Below are 15316 nucleotides of genomic sequence, written 5' to 3' on the forward strand. Positions count from 1 at the left end.
AGAGAGAAAAAAAGAGGGAGAAAAAAGAGTCTTTGGCGCAATAGAGGGGAACAAAAAAAACATGTTGACAAATGGGGGGGGGGGGGGGGGGGGGCACCTCCAGCAATCAAAAAATGAAAAAAGGCCGTGCAATCAAAGTCGGCTCATACTCTTGCAATTTAATTGCGCGCCAAGCAAACTTCCTGCTGTGCGTGTGAGTGTGGAGGAGGTGATTGAGCTGGCCTCACATTCTCTGAACGCGGGGAGACACAGCTGCCGGGTTTGTGTTTACAGCTGCGCAGGGTTCAGTAAAAGTCAAATAATCGTCTCGGCACGACGGGTTTGTCGGGCTGCGGATCCCACAACTCAGCCCGGGAGTCAAGGACGCACTGGAGGTTCGGGACGATGAACCTGATGAGTTCCATCAACTTTTTCCTCCAGCATTGTATATATTGCTATATAGTATATTTGTGTGTGTGTCCTTTGTTAAATATTCAGGCTGATAACCAATGTGCGTGTGTGCAGAAATGCGGAGGTGTCCTTTAATTATTCCCAAATGCAATTTGCATGGTGTGACCTTTTGGAAAAGATTAAATATTTTATCGCTCTCTGCGGCGAGATGATACTTGGCGAGGCTCCTCTCCCGGCGATAACAGATCTGTCACACCGGATAAGCAACCTGCCCGGCTGACAGCGACCAGCCTCGTTAGCTTCAGGTTGGTTAGCACGCGGCAGGCTCAGCTCAGCTCTGAGTGCAAAGGTCACGCCCACGGCACAGCCAATGAGAGGCGGCCAGTAAAGAGGAAGTCAATCAGCTTTCAATAGAACAGTGTTGAGTGACCCAAACTCAGGAGAAAGCCCACTTTCTAGTCTACAGTGAGATGTGATCCTGCTCAACTGATAAACTGAACTGATGTGCAAATGAATGTCATTTTGGGCGAATAGGTGATTATTTAAAACTGAAAATACTTGTCGTCTAATACAGCCATAAAAGACACAGTGTGGAGTTAAACTTTTTCTTTTTTTGTTTTCTTTTTTTTTTTCATTAATTCTGCAAGAATGATAATAATAATATGGAACCATATATTACATATATATATATATATATATATATATATATATATATATATATATATATATATATATATATATATATATATACATATATATATATATATACATATATATATATATATATACATATATATCACAAACCTCTTAATCCAGTTGGTAACTGACTAAACACTGAAATGCAAACATTTGCATTAATTTCATCGTTGTCAAGGAAGTAGCTATAATGTGGGTGTGTAAAAGATTCAACATCAGCTTTTTTTTTGGAAGACTAAAAAGCCGTTCTAAAGTTGTTTGCCACTAATTCAAAGCAACGTTATATGTCGGGGCAGCTGGAAGCGCCGCGGTGCAGCCCTCTGTTCTGACCCTGGCCAACGCTGGCAACCCGCCAGGTCGCTTCCTGCCTCCCTGCCCAGTGCATGCTGGGATTGGCTGCGGTGAACTTGTGACCCTTAACAGAAATGGACCTTCACATGAAACAATCCTTCGCTAATGTTATTCACAGAAGAAAGTCTGCAGGATGCTTAAGAAACAAGCGCAGAGTTAGAAGTAGGAAAAAAATCCAATCACTTGAAGCTTCTGTAAATTTTGCACACCTCTTTCATGCCGTTTCAAATCTCAGCCTCCCATAGCTGAAAAAAATCTAATAAAATAGCAGGAATCGGTGTTCAGCAATAGGAACAGGAGGTATCATTACATTAAAAAAAAAACATGTACCTGGAGAGAAGAAACAAAACCGCTTCCTCAGATTCAGGCTCGACTCCCCCGCGAGCCGCTAACTAGCGGTGTCGCAGCCGAGCGTGCGACAAAGCAGGAAAACAAGGAGGACAAGTGAGGGGGGAGCGGGGGATGGGGGGGGGGGCGCGTGGGCACGACGGTCCACTTGAAGAGGAACAAGGAGCTGCAGGAAGGCGAGGAACAAACGAGCCTCACAGCGTGAGTCCAAAACGAGACGAGGCTCCGTCGCAGCTCGCTAGCTACATCGCGGCGTCAAAGCCGAGCCAAAACAAACGCCGCGTCAACGCCGTAATGAACGAGCCGCGTTTGAGTTTCGCAACGATGGTAATTAGTCTGGAGACGGCGCGCTAGCGTAGCGGAGGCTGAGGAAACATGGAGGCCGCTTGGCAGCAACTCAAGAACAAATGCGTGCTGTGCGAGTGTGGGCTGTTCCGCTAATGTTCCACAGAGTTGGAATCTGGCAGCGGCGCGGTCGCAGAACCTCGGAGATGCCGACACCTCCAGGGCCAGGAGAGCAGCCGACTGCTGGAGACGTTCAAGTTTCCTGCCGCCGCGGAGAAAATTCTGGGTCGCAGGCGAACGTGGCAGTGGCTGGAAGTCGGTGAGCAGGTGACCGTGTTTGTGAAAGAGAAGTCCGATAAATAAGATTCTTCCCAGCGGGCCAAGCGGAGCGTTGTGAGCAGGTGCAAAAGGTACAGCGGACAATTTCAGAGGAGACGGATCACCGTCCACCGTCCACCGGCCTCCATCGCCAACACCAACCGCCTCCTCCTCCAGTAGCAGCAGGAGCATCCTTCCAAACATTCATAATATGGGCACTGCTATCCCCTGCTTATATCTACATATATTGATTGCTAGATTCAAATTATTAAAGTGTTGCCCTCTGGAGCAAAGTATATTTTTTTACCTCTTCTGAATGAATGAATACAAAATACAAAAATTGTCATGCTTGTCACTGGCCAAGACGCTGCTGCATTTTGAAATAGAATTCAAATTCAAATTTTAAAATGAACTTTTCATTCGCTATTTTGGACTTTATTTTTTTTTAACCTAATTTATCTAATTTTTAGTGTAATATTATATTTATCTTATAATTATATTATAATAACCTGCCATTGCTGCTTGAGTAGAAGTGCAGTTGTTGTCATGAATAACGTCTATTTATCCTTGTAGAAAATGAGAAAGGCTTTAAATGGTGTGGAGAAATATTTTCTACATATGGAAAAGCTTTACCCAAATTCTGTCCTGAACTAAACTAAAAAAATCAGTTGAAGATCATGAAAACTTTATTGTTCCTGGTTGACTGATACCGGCCGTCTTATTACTTGCTATCAACAAGAAAAGTTGCATGATTGAGAGAAAGTGAAGCTGGAGTTGAGGCGCTGCTGGGCCACCTGGCGGGACGCTGGCTTCAGAAGGGCAGCTGTTAGCGCAGAGAGCTAAACGCTGCCACTGTTGTCACTATTGGAAACAACATCGCTGCCTCCTGTCATCCTGAGGAACAGGAAGTACACGCTGGCCGCCTTCCCGAGTAGCTGGCAGACACGGGGGGGGGGGAGGCGACTTTGTATTCCATTAAAGCAGTTTCTTCGTTGCTCTTTCTTTTTCCTTTTCTTTTTTTTCTCATTTTACTTTATCCACGGCATTAATTAGGCTTGAAAAAAGTGAGCGTTTTTGATTAAAGCATCAAAAGCACAGCAGTGCGGTTTAAGTGGCGAAGGCCTGATTGAAGTGAAGCTTTAATAGCAAATCAGACGACACTGAAAAATATAAAATTGAAAAAAAATAAAAAAAACATCGGCAAAGCAGTCTGACGCTCTGCCAACGTCGCTACCACCCCGACACTCGGCGTGTCCAGCGCATCAACGTGGAGAACAGGACAGAACCACACACACACACACACACACGCGCTGGAGGATCATACAAGGCGCTTCAGAAAGGCGGCTCTGCATTGCCGACTCTGGCCGCCGCTGACCGCCGCTGCCGCCACAACGCTAACACATTTTCACGCACACAGACACACACACACACACTTCTGCTACACACCCAATTACAATTAAACTCTGCGGCAGCGGCCGCTCCTCGGGGGCCAGAGTATCGATGATTCATTTTGCGTTTTATCAAAGAAACAGGAGTGCCATTAAAAAGAGATCAGTCAGCCACCAGGCTTGAGGAGTGTGCTCCTAATTGGCCATTCATCAAAAGGGCCTCTCAAGCACATCGCCGCGCTGAAATATCACGCGCGACAACCGAGCAGCCAACAGCCACATTTATTACAGCCGCTGATGAACCTCTGCACTCGCCGGCTCGACCCCTCTTGTGATTCCAGACAGGCTGGAGGGAAACACACACACACACGGGCTCGCACACACACACACACACACACACACACACACACACACATATAGGCTGAGACGGGCACGCAATCAGAATAACACTCAGACTTTAGGAAGAGAATAAAGGCAGCCTCAGCGAGCGGCGGCGAGCTCAATCCATCTCAGGACGTTACAGAAAGTGACAGCAGGTTTGTTTTGAACCGCCCACTCTTTCTTCTTCTTCTACTACAGCAAGTTACAAAGAAACGTGGAGAACAGCAGAGACGACATCAACATCAACATCTCAAAACGCATCAACGCAGATTTCTTTCAGGTAGAATAGATTAGAGTAGAAGTGCTTTATTGAGCCCAAGTTGGGAAACTGCAGTGTTACCGCGCTAAAAACAATACAAAAATAGAGTACACAGTAATTAAAAGAAAAATAGCCTGTTCAGTAGTTGGAAAAAATAAAGTAATTACAAGAAATGGAGCAGCTCCTGCTAACATTAGCTAGCTGTTCCAGCAGCGTTGCAGCACTCGCGCTACAAGTGTTTGGTAGAAACACTTTGGAGGACAATTTGGAGCACGTCCTGAAGCAGCACCCAGTAGTTCAACCTTTAAAAATGTTACTTTAAAATCATTGATACAGTTTTTGGACCTGCGATATCAAGAATGGCACACTCACGATTCCGCACAGCGCCCCCCTCTGGCCTGATCTAGAACTGCATGCCTTGGCTGCCTGCCCCGGCACTCTTTGCTCGCAGCCTCTTGTCTCTCGGCCTGGCACGTTATGTAGACCTCGACAGGGCAAGCAGGGGGCGACGTTGTCAGTGACAGGGGTCGACTTGTTACAAGTCAGCGGGTCCCAGAGAGGATTTTTAACGGTATAAAAACGCTGCGGCGTTGCTCTAACTGTCGTATTGTTAATCACTGCATTGTGGTGGCACTGAGTCTGGCTTTTTGTATTGTTAGCCCAAAGACAGAGAGGAAATCTCCCAGGGGTGCTGCCATTGCATCTGCTCGGTGTCATCAGTCCACGCCTTCAACCGCTTCACTTTGCAGCGCGTCCGTGCAGAGAGCCCCCCCCCACCCCCCCTTTCTCTCCCATCCACTAAAAAAAACCTAGCGTCATCACCGTCTGACGCTCGTCTGTTCAGCTCAAGTCGCAGTCAGGCAGGGGTTGTTTTGTTTTTTGTTTTTGTTTTGTTTTTTATCTGAGCTGCGACTCTCACTCACCACGTGAGGGGAATTCTCCCTTTCATCCGTTTCCTGATGCACTCCTAACTAGACAGTTTTCGGTCATGTCCCAGAATTGTGCACGCTAGCTTCCCCTCTCACACGCGCGGCTGTGAACAGCTGCACATCCGCTGACAATTCATCCATCTCTGATTCTCTCATTTTCTGGTCTGAGCTTTTTTAGCGTGTGCGCACACACACACACACACACACACACACACACACACACACACACACACTCATCTCCGAGCTGCAGGATCAGCTGGAGCTGAGTTCATCACTAAGCAGTTGCCCGGAGGCCAAGAAACAGAAGCAACTGCTGTTAGAGTGGCCACGGAGAGAAAATGGGCATAAAAGAGCTGCATGTAGTGCGAGCACAGGCGCACATGCACTGTCTCTCTCACACACACACACGCACACACATGCACACTTATCCGCCGCCTTTCCTACTGGCACGGAGCTGATGAGGAAAGAATCTTCAAAGTGTGCAAGTGAAACCCAGATGGTGTTTGATGTGCGGATAATGATTTAGGTGAGGCTACGCAACGTTTTCTCCGCATCCACGGCCGATAAAAGCTCAAAAACTGTCGAGCGTATAAAAAATTGAGTAGTGCCACCAGGCCCGGCCGTCAGACGCTGCAGTTTCTGCCGAGCGCACACTGTTCCTAGGACGACCCCTTTGTGGGAACTTTTAAACGTGCGAGACAAGCGAATCTCTTGTGGTAATGGAACTTACAAAGAGTTTTCTGCCCTTCGCAGCGGCAGGAATCTCCCGGCTGCGCACTGCGGCTATCAACTCGTCATCACCCTACATTCCAGAGTGCAGTGTGCAGAGAACGGACACGAGCGCACCAGCTGGGCACGCCAAGGCCAGTCTGCGGCCATTCAACACTGGAATGAGCCAATTATCTCCACTCTCACAACAGGACTCACTCAGTTCCTGCAGGACTCAAGTGTCAGGGCTCTGAAGGTAGGTTTCTCTCTCTCTCTCTCTCTCTCTCTCTCTCTCTCTCTCTCTCTCTCTCTCTCTCTCTCTCTCTCTCTCTCTCTCCCTCACACACACACACACACACACACACACACACACACACACACACATACGGTGTGCCACATGCAGCCTTGCAGAAGCACATTACAAGCAGACACCTACACAGTTGCTCTTACCTGAGGCACATGAAGCTTCTGTTTTTTCTCTCTCAGGAAACGCTGGCAGCCGCACCAAACAGGAGCCAAAACTTGCTTGCGCTGAATAAAAAACAATGGAATTGGCTCCTTTCTGTGCAAGAGAGAAGAAAAAACACATGAAAGGTTATAATCCTGAGCGTGACAAATTGTTATTCCTAAGTGCCAGTCACAGTCATCATTTGTTGCAAAACTTGTTAAAATCTTTCCAAACTGAAACTGACTTATTTGAGAAGAAGCCATCAGTGATTTCTATTTCGCCTCCTTATTCCAGATAAAGCCTCACCGATTTCAAGGATTTTGCAGCGAAAAAAACCAAAAACTACGACTTCCAGGCAGAGTTTGTGTCGGGGGGGAGGAAACTTGCTCAGTGTTGAGACGGAGACACAGACAGACCAACTCCACAACTCCATAACGTGACCACTGACCTCCTTAAAGTGTCGCCTCAGTCAGAAGTGACCACGGCCTTCTTCACTGGTTTAACTGGGACACTGGGAAGGACTGACTGTCAAACCCAGCGGTCCATTAGTAACACTTTGTATAGCCGAGCTAACAAGACCAACGTGAGTCAACAGCCAGATCAGAGGATTGGCAGGACGGTAACCCTGGATATGAAACAAACTCTTCACACATTAGCAACAGAAAGAAAGATTTTTAAAGGTCCCGATTTACACAGAATGGTCCTTTACCAATAAAGTGTGTGTGAGAGAAAAGTCTATTATTCAAAACAATAAGGAAACCAAATCTGAATCTCCTCAGTATGATGTCACAAAGGGCTTCTGATACCTCTCTCAGGCCTGTGGCCACCCACCCACCGGCGAGCTGTTGGTCTCAGCCCTCTGAGACCAACAATCAACAATCAGTTTCAGATCAGCAAGTTGGAACTGGAACTGGCAATTTAGCATGAGGCTAAAAATGAGAGTTGTTGTTGTGATTATTTAACCAGGTGAGGCTGCTTCACGGAAGTCGGAGATAAAAAAAAGTCCTAGTCACCAATTATGGGAACTTTAAAAGCAGACCAGCTAAACTCCCACAATGTGCTGATGACAACCATGGGATCAACTCCATCTACATTCTCCAGGTTGTTCTCTTGAGATAAAAGATCAGTGAGCATGAGAGAATCCAAGCCGGTCAGATTCAACTTCTCTGCAAGATTTTTGAGGTTCCACTGCGGCAGGCTGAGTTCTAAACCCTCTCCCTGTCGCCCTCTCCCTGTCTCCCTACCCCCCCCCCCCCCCCACCACCACCACCACCACCAGCAGCAGCACTCTGTCCACCATTTCAGATTCCAGATTCATTACCCGAGCGGTGCGGAGGAAGCGGTAAGCCGGGCCGTGTGACTGATACCCCTGTTCTTTGATCCACTCCTCACTCGGACACCTTTATCCCCCCCGCCGCCGTGAGTCACCATTTTAAAGAATGTCACAGGCTGGAGAGTCAAAGCGCTTTGGCCAAACAGAAAATCTGAATAAGCTTTGGACGGGGGAGCAATTCTTCTTCTCGTTCTTCATCTTCTGCCGTGCAGACACAGAGCCGAGACCCTCTAAGAGAAACAGCTTTGTTGCAGTACCCCCTGAGGCCACTTGGCTTTGCGGGTGTGTTGTTCAACCTGTTGCGCTCACAACTGATCCGACGCTGCAGCAAAATCGTTTTCCGTCCTTTTTTTAAGCTGGCGTAGTTGCCAACCTCGGCTCCCTGCAGCCCGCGCCCCGCTGCGCAGGTCAAACACTACGCCAGGAGGTCCGAGCAGAGACACAACATCCCAGTGTGAACGCTGCACAACACACACACATACACACACACACACACCGCATGATGCAAGGCTTCAAAATCAGCCACATCTTTCAAGTCATTTCTTAAGAGCCAGTCGCCTTTTTCTTTGTCTCTCTATTTTCTTTTTTATGAATTTATTTTAGAGTTGTCCATCTATTTTTTCTCTTCCTGTTGTGTTAAGTGTCACTTTCCTGTTTCTGCTTTGTGGTTGTTGGCATGTTTATTTTTAAAGGTTCAAGGTAATAGTGTTATCATGATCATTATTAGTAGGAGTTTAAAACAATTACAAAAGGGACGATTTGCGCATGAAACAAACAGACCTGCACGCGGCAGCGGTGAGGCTAGGCTAACGTTAGCCCTTCACCTGCTGTCCAGGCGTCTTGTTGCGTCACCGAGACTCAGCTGCCGCCTGTGAAACGACTTCAATTAGCAGGAGACGAATCTCGCTTTCCTTAAAGTGTTAAAACTCGTTAGCATGGCGCACAAGCTAACGAGCCCGCGGGTTGCCTGTGACTCTAAATGAAGCAGGAACTCAAAGTAACTATAAAAACACATAGTCTCAATTCATGTCACACAGTGTGTGAGTGGATATTCGTTGTTTTCACTTCATTATATTCAAAGTGGGAGGGTACAGTGAGAATGGGCGAGAATCAGTCAATTCCTGGATAAATAATTTAGCATTTCACTGGAAATAATGCAGAAAGCTCTTCTTCTTCTTCTTCTTAATTCTTTGTTTAATCAGTTATTTATGTTAGGAAAAGGTGCATAAGTTTTTAGCCTGTATTTTGTAAATAAATGTGATTGTAAAAATCAAAAAAAAATCTTCTTCTTCTTCTTCTTCTTCTTCTTCTTCTTCTTCTTCCCCAGTGGCAGCATCTCTGCAACCGGCCTAGCAAGCAGCCAGTCGTCAGCTTCTCCCGGCCCTGCCAGAGTCTTCCCCCTTTTATTTCTACACAGTGGGGGCACAAATGTAAATACAAAAGCAAACACACACACACACACACACAGACACGCAAAAACACACAGCGATGGCAGAGACACACTCAGCCTCGAGCATCCTCCCGTCTTTCTGTATAACAACGTCTCCAGTGGAGCGAGTTGCAGCACTTTTCTAACTGGAGTCTTCCCTTCATCCCAACATCCATCCACCGCTGAGCCGGGACGCTGTCGTCGCCAATCCACCGCCCTGCATCTGAAATTCGGACCGCATGGGCGACAGAGCCGACCCCCCGCCGGAAAGAGACGAGACGAGACGACAACGCAAGTTTCAGCTGCAGATCCCAGCAGAAAATCTCCCCTCCCCCCCAGTGTACAACTGTTTTTTGGTTTTTCGTTGGGGTTTTTTGTTTTGTAATAGGAGAGTCATGACTGTGGTGACGAGTATTTTTCTTCCGAGTTAATGTGCAACCTTTTTTTGTGCATGTGCCTCCTTTAATCTTTGTGTGCATATTTGCAACCTGAACCCCTTCTGCATTACCGCCGGTAAACAGCGGCGCCGGCCTGAGAGCAATCAGACCGTGACAGACTTCAGCAGCAGCAGCAGCATCCCACAATCCTCCACGGAGAGAAGGAGAGGGGATGGGGAGGTGGGGTAGGGCGGGGGGGGGGGGAGGGGGGGGTGGTGAACGACTGTACCGCCAGACATTTTGTCTGAATGACCACTGCCACCGCCGACGGGTTGAAGCTGAGGCGTCTTTTTCTTCCTCTTCTTTTTCTTCCCGCAGTCTTGACAGGGGAAAAAAAATCATGCATCGGCGTCGGCAATCAGTGCGCCTCGTTTTCCATGCAGAGATATGCACGTATCCCACCTTGCATCTCGTTTAAAGGGAGCGTCACGCACGCACGTGGGCAGGGAAAAGAAAGAAGCTTGTCGGCCACCTGAGAAGGCAACTGAGAGGAGGAGGCGAAATAAAAAGAGGAAGTGAGGACCTCGCCGTCGGCACTTCACCCGCCTCCGTCCGCAGAGCGCCGCCAGAACAGAGGAGGTTCGGCTCTCAGCAGGAGCTCCCAGCGAGCGACATTCCCTCTTTTCCATCTTCTCTCCCCTCCTCCCAAACTCCTCGTGCCTTGAAAGCGAGGGGGAGGGAATAACAAGCAGGATCTGAGGCGGTGTCAGATCCTGGAAGCTCCTTCTTTCCTCTCCCGTTTGAAACAGGCCGAGAGGGAATTCCACCATTACATTATTTCTGCGCGTGCCGAGGGCCCCGGGGACTCCTGGCGTCTTGAGCGACGAGCGTTTATTTCCTTGTTCTCCGGGAGGGTCCCTGCAAGGCCGCGTTGTCTGATTCATTCCACTGCCTTGTCAGCTAATGAATGGTGGGCGCCCGTCGAGGCGCCACACACACAAACACACACACACACACACACACAGAGTCGCACAATCGCAGACAGAAGCCGCCAGGCCCCGACGGGTGCACGTGCGGGGCTTCTCTCGTTCTCATTAGGAGGGAATCAAAAGGCATCATCGGCTCACTGATTGTTTTCAACGTCGCCGCTTGCCTGCGATGACGTCCGCTTGTCTAATATGGAGACCAGCGTGTTGAGCGTTAGGAGTTGCCTCTTAGTGAGTGAGTGAGAGAGTGAGTGAGAGAGTGAGAGAGTGAGGCCGAGTGCTGACAGACAAAGCGGCAAGCCGCAGGCTGTGCCGCATAATTAGCAAGCGATCTGTAAGCAAAACTTCACGGATCCGTGTGGGAGGCGGAGGGTATGGGGGGTGGGGGGGGCACCCGCACGTCTCCGGGATTCAGTGTCAAACGTGCCGTCAGAGACGGTTTTTAATAACCTAGATTAGCGTTAACCTCATATGACTCAGATCTCTTCCGTGTGCTCCGACAGACAGCCGCTTTAGAGTCTGTCTGCGCGGGATTCCAGAGCCAGTCAGCTGCTGTTAACTACCGAGAGCTGCTCCTGGCAGCGGCCGCAGGAGAAGAGCAGGAAATACAGGAAGTAGCCAACAGCCTAGCTCATGCTAAGAAGCTAAAAAGAGAAAGAGAGAAAGAGAGAAAGACGAAAAAACAGACAGTGTGCATTTTCTCAAGGGTCATGTCTGCTCCTAAATTGAAAAATTTAGATGGACACAAAGATTTTTAGGGGCACAGTGAAAATGTTTGAAGATAATGTGTTTTTCTTTTATTATGGGACGCGAGGAGGAGGCATTTGGGAGCAAATGACTCATTTTAACTACAATATAAAACATACACTCTACTTTTCAAGTGATCCCTTGTGCAACTGAGGTACTTAACTCCAACTTGACTTGACTTCAACTTTTTGGACCTGTTCATACTTAAACCACCAATGGTGGCCCTGAAATAAATCATGTGATTTGAAAACAGCTGATCTACAAGCTCAATACACGTATCTGTGACTCACTGTGAGCTTCTAATTGGGCTGCTTTCCACGGAAGCCCATCCGGTGGACGGAGTGTAAACTGGCACAGCTAGTCTCTCTCACAGCACGTCCACACAGCAAAATAAGATAATTAATTGTTTTTAGTCCAACGTGCTCCTATTTGCATTTTACCTCTGGCGCAGATCTACTGAATGTTAGGTCAGAAATGTGACCACAATGATCTCACTGTTAGTCCTGCCAGCACGGACGCCGCAGCAGCCACTTTGCTTCACTTTGCTCCAAACTGGCTTCTGCAAACATATCAACCACCAAAGTGCATCACACGGCTCCAAAATACAGCCAAACTAGCAGTAGCACACCACGCTGGTCCGTTTGAACGTGACCAGGCCGCCTGTCACACCCCTGGTTTCTCCTGCGCTTGTCCAAACTCTGCGTTTAGGCTCTTCACTGGACGGATGGGTGAGATAAACCCAAAGGGATTAGGAAATCCCACGTGCCAGTTAAGATTAGGTTTTTTTTTCTGCCCCTTCACACATTCTGGACTCGCTCGTCATATGTCCATCCCGTCCTCCCTCCACTGTCAGCCTGGACACACAGTGACATCGGCTAACGGGATTTGCAGAGTCCTCTGCCTGTCACAGCTGCCCAACCTCTCGGTTTTCTCTCCGCTGCGGTTCACACGGACCTGAACATCACTCGTCCAACCCAATCCACCTTTTGCCTCCGCCACCCAACCTCACCCCAGTGTGTGCCCCCCTCCCCACCAAACCACTCCGCCCACCCCACCCACCCCCGAATTCCCCTCAACGTCCTTTGATTGCTCATCACTCTGCTCTGCATGAAAATGCAAGAGCTCCCTGACGCTCGCTAACCAAGTGCTGACACACAGATTGCCGTACTGCCTCTTGCTCTGTAACACCCATCAACACACACATACACACACACACTCACATACAAAACACACGCACCAACACCCAGTGCGACAAGCCTCAGCTGGTGTGTATTGGCGAGGGAAAAACCAATATACAATTATTAGGGAAAAGCGCTCCGCATTGTGAGATGAAAAGTGCGGGGATCGCGGAGGAGAGCACGTAAACAACATGCACATGACATGACAACACGCTGGATTGATTGTCGCTCCGCCACAAGCCTGCTGCCATAACAGTGATGTTTAATACATGAGCTGTGCACATACATAAACATTCCCAACGCTGATCACAGCCATTAGAGTCGCTTAAGGGCCATCATGGGTGATCTGCGCGTCTGTGTGTGTCTGTGCATGTGTGTGTCTCTGTGTGTATGTGTGTTGATGTTTTAACAGTGGGGTGGCTGAAAGCACACGTTCTCCTCTGGAGAATTGGCCGAGCTGCTGCGCGTCACAGGCTGCCTTTTGCTCTCCACAACGTCGAGAAATTTCAAAATACACTTTTCTGCCTCGCACATTGACAAGAACAACAACAAATAAAACTCAGCGCATGGAGCAATCGATGACCCCCTGACAGGACAGCCGGCTCGTAAATTTCAGCATATATTTCCCCGTAGAGTGATGGTGGTGGTGGTGGTGGTGGTGGCGAGGGGAGCCACCCGGACACACAGGAGCAGAACACTGGATGCAAGTGTGCAGCGCCTAAAATAAGCAGGAGCTTAAATTCGCTAGATCCTGAGCGCGGGATCTGAAGCCCGATACATATTATGGGGTGGATGGGGGGTGGGTGTGGGTGTGTGTGTGTGTGTGGGGGGGGGGGGGGTCCACGTCATAAATTAACACAATTAATACGCTCAACCTCATTAGCGACGCGCTGATCCGCGGACATGCGAGACGGCCGGCGTGCAGGGGTTAACACACACACACACACACACACACACACACACACACACACACACACACACACACACACAGGACCAGTCTGACCTGCAACTTGACATCCGTCACCGTCACCGCTGCGTGCAGACGCTAAAGAGTGCGCGTAAAAGCATACAGTTTGCGCCAAAATGTATGTATAAAACACACCGCCAGCACCTCCTCCTCTTCCTCCTCCTCCTCCTCTTCCTCCTCCTCCTTTGGCCGGCGTGGCTAGTGATTGGAATAGATCCGTAAATCCGATGCAGTCGATAAATCGGTCCGCAAGAATCGGTGGCAGTAGACAACAGTTATTCTGCCGTGAATACCTGCCGCCGCCGCGCGCGCGAACACACACACACACACACACACACACACACACACACACACACACACACACACACACACACACAGGCGAGTGTGAGGCAGCCGGCGCACAGCTCCTCGGTCTCCCCGAGGTTGCGCGTCCATTATGTAATAATTCTCAATACGTACCGACTTCAGTGTAAAGGTCCTTTTGGAAGAAAGGAACAGTTTGATTGGGACATTAATTCTGTGGAGAGAGGAAGGAAACCTGCGCGGGAAATTTTTGTTCTTCTCTTTTTTGGAAATGTCTATTTATCCGACAGGATGCAAGTAAATCACAGTGAAACGTGTCAAAGTGTTGGGATTTCTGATCGCATAGGAGGAAAAACGCGATTCTCCTTAAATATTCATAAATAATTAAATAAGTACATAAGAGCGGAGCGGAGACGGGGAAACTGGGTCTGATCTCGAGTCTGCTGGAATCACAAGACAACACGCGCGGTCACGGTGACACGACGATGCTGCTCTAGGGATGTTCTTTCCTTCTTTCTTTCTTTCTTTCTTTCTTTCTTTCGTTCTTTTTTTTTTTTTTTTTTTTCTTCTTTTTTTTTTTTTACCTCTGGATGTCTGGAACCTCGGCGCGGTCTCGGTCAAGTTCGTCCGTCGGCCCGTCCGTCTCCCGTCCGCGTCCGTCAGCACCACAAACTGAGTCCGAGAAGGCGCAACGCTGCTGCCGCGTCCCTCTCTGCCGCTCTCTCCCTCTCCGCCTCTCCCTCTCTCGCTCTCAGACTCACACACAAACACACGCGCGCGCGCACAGTGATGCGCGCAGACACCGAGTGATATAGCGAACCGCTCACTCGCTCTTCCAATAACGTGACTCTTGAAAATCACGCACCGCGTGCCCATCACCCTCCCGCCCTACCTCGACGTCTCCATCCCAACCCCGCGCGCGCAATCATGATCTTGTCGTGTTCGTCACCATCGCCACCATCAGGCGTCACGCACGCACCATCCCAAATTCTCAACGCGCACTCACAGCCCCGCAATAAGCCGCCCCCCAGCCCCCACACGCCCGATCACCGCTCGGTTTATTTGCAGTTTATAAGATAAATAACTTGGCGCAGTTCTGCGTTTGGCGACTGTTTTGCCAACTGGGGGCCACGCCATTGTTTCCGACTGATTAGTGTGATTAAAAAGAAACTAGGTCACTGCTACACAAGTACAGTTAGTCAGTTCTGCAAAACATGGTCCCCAAAATGCGACTTTTTGGGGAGTTTTTCCGGCAGTTACAGACTAAATTACAGCGGCAGATAAGTCAGTGACTTGGCCTGCTGGAATCGCACATGCACTCGCTCCATTGGCGCAGGCAGAAGAATGTACTTGCCGTGGGCCGGTGTGAAAATTGGACAGGCAAATCTTTCCCGAGAGGAAAAAAGGACTCAAAAACTGAAGCTGAATAAACTAATAGGAGAAAAACATAGACTAACCAACACTTTCACCTTTAAAATTTTGCGTTAAAAAAGAC

The 15316-nt window shown here is 48.7% G+C and overlaps 1 protein-coding gene across 1 annotated transcript in view; it reads right to left on the reverse strand.

Moving 5' to 3' along the window:
* Window positions 1-14546, reverse strand: part of LOC142884277 (uncharacterized) — a 60142-nt gene extending 45596 nt beyond the window's left edge. The window contains exons 1-2 of the mRNA XM_076019790.1: window positions 14406-14546; window positions 6504-6615 (exon numbers count right to left, since the gene is read on the reverse strand). The gene's annotated coding sequence lies outside the window, so the exon portion shown is untranslated. The remainder of the gene's footprint in view (window positions 1-6503; window positions 6616-14405) is intronic.
* Window positions 14547-15316: the final 770 nt, after the last annotated feature.

The sequence above is a fragment of the Nelusetta ayraudi genome, unplaced genomic scaffold (assembly GCF_046127955.1).
Source record: "Nelusetta ayraudi isolate G7.1 ecotype Tasmania unplaced genomic scaffold, CSIRO-AGI_Nayr_v1 ptg000011l, whole genome shotgun sequence".
Taxonomy (NCBI): Eukaryota; Metazoa; Chordata; class Actinopteri; order Tetraodontiformes; family Monacanthidae; genus Nelusetta; species Nelusetta ayraudi.